The following is a 4,794-nucleotide window of genomic DNA, read 5'->3' on the forward strand; positions in this document are numbered from 1 at the left end:
TGGTCCCTTAGGGCCTCACTGACTGGATGAAGATGGACTTTTCTCTGTGAATGTAGGAGACAGGACCAGGAGCAATGGCCTCAAGTTGCAGCAGGAGAAATTTAGGTTGGAGATTAGGAGGAACTTTCAGAGTATGAGGGTAGTCAACGTTGGAACAGGATGCAAGAGAACTTGTGGACTCTTCATCCTTGGAAGTTTTCAAGAGCAGGTTAGAGAGTTGTCTGGGACAATTTAGTCAGGGATGATTCCTGACTTGACCATGGAGCTGGGCTAAATGAGTGTGAGGTCTCTTCCAGCCCTACTTTCCTACAATCCTATTTCCATGAAGCAGAATTTTTTTTCATTTTACTACACCTCAGGCCTGTCAGTAAGATTGGACAGCGGCAGTATAATTAGGGTTGGGTGAGAAGGCAATGAGGACTGGGTGCTGATTAAGTAGGGAATGCCAGAATGGAGGCAGGAGGTACTGGAATGGACACAAGGGAGCTTCACTTCAGCAGCTCTGAGCTCTGGCTGTGGAAAGTAGTGGAAGGTATCCCCCAGTCAGTGAGTTAAGCCTGTCATCTGCCCCCCTGCAACCACCACTGAATAAAGCATTTAAATCATCACTCAGCATGGAGTTCAGTGGTGCCTTTTGTAAGGGATGGCAGGCAAGTCACTTAACTTCTTGGCCCCTGGACATCTCTCCTGCTCTGTGCACACAGAACCTCTTGTTACCGTGAGCTTCAAGTCCATGTGCCTCCACTCCCTGAGTCCCAGACACCAGCTGGAACTTGTACCAGCTCAGGGTGCAAACCCTACCAAATATGTCTCTATTAGAGGCTGTATCACAAGCATGTTGCTGGCTTCTGGTAAGTAAATACTACTGGGTTTGTGGTATGGCCCACTCTAGTTGTTACACTGCAACACCAAAACATGTATATAGTCCTTATTTCACGCAAATCCTGTGACACCAAAAATTGAAATCCCAGCAGATAAGAGGATAGGAAATTTCCACTCCAGTACATTTGTTCACATACGGTGTTGTAAAAATTTCATTCATATTGCATCTTCAGGAAGCAGGACATTGTAAAGGTTGCATGAAATTGCTATATAACTGTCTACTAGTTATGTTTCCATTTATTGCCTTATGGACCCAAAGTCCTTCAGGGAGTATGACAAATTCATGTTATTAGGTTCCTGTTTGCAATTTGCACTTAGAGCTCTGATTTTGCAGACAGATATGAAAAGAAGAAACCCACAGTTAGTAGGGATTTGTCTAGTTAAGTAGAAGTCCTTGCGTGCTAAGCTTAAGAGGAATTTCAACTTGCATTCATTTCCATCTGCTTTAGCTTTTAGTTATATTTGTATCGTCCCATCCATTCTTGCTTGGTCCAGTGTCAAGTACACAGAGCAGTTAGACTACTGTTTCAGTCAGGCTTGGAATAGAGAGAGATTCTGAGAGTACAATCTAAACTTTCTAACATGAGTTCCTAAACGTTAGGCACCTAATGCAAGAAGACCCAGGTTTTCAGTCAGTGGACCCCTGCATTTCCATTCTAATGAAACACACCATGCCAGATTTCACCCTAAAGTTCTCTCACAGCCTTCCCAAATTTTACTGCTGCTGCACTTCCCGATGGCAGTGCTACTCACTTTCAACTCCCTCCTGTTTACACTATTCCCCATCTCCACTTGCTAAGGCCTTAGATATAGGTGAATACTTTTCATTTCAATGTCAATAGGTTCCCTCTGCTTTTACTTTAGCTCGATCTTATAGTATACAGCGTTACTGTAAGGCTGTGACCAGCTTTCTACTCTTGGAGCGGGTGAAATTTATCTGAGTGGAGGTGGAACAATCATGTTTGAGTGACAATTTCTGGAGCCACAGCAAGAACCCTGCTTATTCCACTGTCTGGGGCAACAAAGGAGAGGCCATGCTTAAATGTTTCTATTCTGGCAGCACAGAGGAGTACTGCACAGAACATTCCTCCAAAGCTGGGCAGATGGCACGTCAAAACTTTTTCTGAGATCAAATTCTGCCTCTACGAACTCTGTTGGCTTCATCTCTAATAGTGGGTGCTCCCTAAGCATGCACAGCTCTCAATAACACTGAGCAGAACCCTGGGGTACAGAGCTATTGATCTCATGGCATGTTACACTTTGTGCTGTCTCCTATATTCTCAAAGGGTAGTTGCCCTGCAAAAAATCATGTATACTATGCACAGACTAATTCCTATCATATTCACAAGCCAGTTTTGTGCCTTCTTTTTCTGTCTCCCTTCACCCCTTCCCTACTTTCCAGCTTCCACCCATAAATCTAAATTGTGCCTTGCTTCTCTCACATTCCTTCCCACCCAAAAGGCTTTTCTCTCACTTCTCAATTTGCTTTAATTTAGTTCTTGCTTTTTCTCTTTGTTCATTTACTTCCTTCCCCCTTTCTCCAAAAAATGCCTTATGTGATCCATCTTCGTTTTTCTTCCTTGTAGCAAAGAATTAGCAGCTGTAGATAGAAGAGGCAGTTCTGTAAGGTTTACTCACTGGATTGGGAATTAATTTTTCACTTAGTGTCAGTGTCTGGTTTCACTGTGCAACAATAACATTTTAAAACACAGAGCAGTCAGGTATTTAATGTACTGAAGCAAATAGCAGAGAGAAGGGGTTCATTTAGAAGGGTCATTTGATTGACATGGCTTGTGACATTTGTTAACTAGTGGGGTTGCGTTTTGTTTTACTGTTAGTATTGCATCAGTTGTTCTTTAGCTGCTGTGATTACTACAACACATGCGTAAGACTTCTAAATTTGAAAAATATACGTTATGCAGCATCATTGTCTCCTTGCTGAATTATTGCCTTGGAACGTGTCATATGAGTTTGAATCATTTCCTTTGTGAAGTTCTGCAAATCCCCATATATTGGAAAGAGAGCTCAGTATTTGGAAACTCTTGATGTTTTGATCAGACTCTTTGGCTTTGTTTTGTTTTGTTTTGTTCCTTTTTGAGGTTTTGGGGAATTTTTTTATTGTGTTAGATATAACCAAACATGGTGAGAAATTTTTGAAAATTCTGATTTTCATCGGACAATGTGTATGAGAGTTTTCACAAAATACTAGGAAGGAAATGAGGGTTTAGGAAAGCAAATAAGCAGCAGTATGATGGTTAATAATATTTTTCTGTAAAAAAAATCTTAAGCTATTTTAGCAAAGACATTTTTCTTTCTGAAAATTTCAACCACTGCTGTTTTAATCAGTAATTCAGAGTCACTGTTACTATCCTTCAGGAGTCAAAGGGCCTTGTAACTACCATTGTTGCTCCTTTCTTGGCTTTCCTTTTGCCTCCTTTGGTAAGATTATAGGAAGTAGTTACTGTAAGGAGCAACATTCAAACTGTCTTTTGTTCTGTCATTAAGAAAAGGGAAATGGCACGGGGAATGAAGAAACAAGTGCTAATGAGAAAATGAAACCCCGGTTTTAAATCAGAGGTATTGCAAAGTGTTTGAGACTGTCTTCTTACCCCTCCCAGGCCTATTCAGACAATTCTGAACCCACAGCCTCAGTCCTACTGCTATTACTCTTGTGACTGCTATTGAAACTCAGAGCCACTTGCACTGAGTGACAGCTGGTTCATGATGGCTTCACTAGAGGACAATATTTTGAGCCTCCCTCGGTGTGAGGAAGAAGTAGAAGGGAAAACTGTCCTTTTAACATTGCTATGACTGTGGCATGGGACAAATTCTATCAATAACTTCATTTAATAGAAAACTTGTGTTCACTCCTGAGGAACTCATTCAACTCCCACTTAACCATGAGCAAACTGGGTTGCTTAGCTCCCTTAGAAAATTCTAACCCAGATCACCCAGGGTAACCCTTCCCGCAAATATGCACCCATATTCTGGTCCCATTTCCTCATTTCTTCTCACTTTCTCTGCATGAACTCACACTCTCCATTCTGTATGGCACAAGAGACTGAGGTGAGTTGGGGGAGTAAGACACTCAGTATATGAGCCCTTTCAAGACAGGGGCCCCAATCAAGTCAAAAATCAGATGTCTTTGAATAAAGTCTATGTGCTTACATGGGTGGATCTAGAGGGGATACAGTGGCACAGCTGCATCTCCTTTCAGACTGGAGCATGCTGCTGGATCTTCTGGAGACTTTAAAAAGGTCCCCAGAGCAAAAGAGACACCCCCCACCTTTCCCTTCCACGCTCAGAGGAATGTTTCCTTGCCACTGTTTCCATCCCCTCTTTGCTCAGTCACTGCTGCTTTCCCTCTTGTCCTGAGGGTGGGGGAATACTCTCCAGCTGGGCTGCACTCACCTAGGGCAAGCACAGCTGCAGCAGCTTCATGTGCCTGCTCCTGGGGGGACTGCACCTGCTCCCCACTGCTGCTGCTGCTGCTGCTGTTCCCAGCTGAGCTCAGCCCCCATGCGGCCCAGCGCACATAGGCAGGAGCAGTTCTGAAGCTTCCCTGCACCTGGAACAGCAGGAAAAGCAGCAACAACTGGAGGGGGAAGGGACAGAAGGAGCGGGGGGATGTGCCTCTGAGCACAGAGGTGAAAGTGGGGATGCTTATCGCGCTGGGAGCTATAAAAAGTCTCCAGAGGGTCCTGCAGTGTTTTCTCTGCACCAGTGGGTTGCAGGGAGGAGGCCGGGAGCAGAGTTGTAGCTCCTTCACCCTCCTTTGCTAAATCCTGCATTCAGCCCTGTACACTCATAATTAGTGCAATTTTTCAATTGTGAAAAATATGCAGAACCCATGAAAAAAGTAGTATTGTTTTGGTCTGGTTTTCTGCAACTATATCATGCTAGCTTCTGACA

Source organism: Crocodylus porosus, unplaced genomic scaffold (assembly GCF_001723895.1).
Source record: "Crocodylus porosus isolate Cpor-Errol unplaced genomic scaffold, CroPor_comp1, whole genome shotgun sequence".
In the NCBI taxonomy this organism is placed as follows: Eukaryota; Metazoa; Chordata; order Crocodylia; family Crocodylidae; genus Crocodylus; species Crocodylus porosus.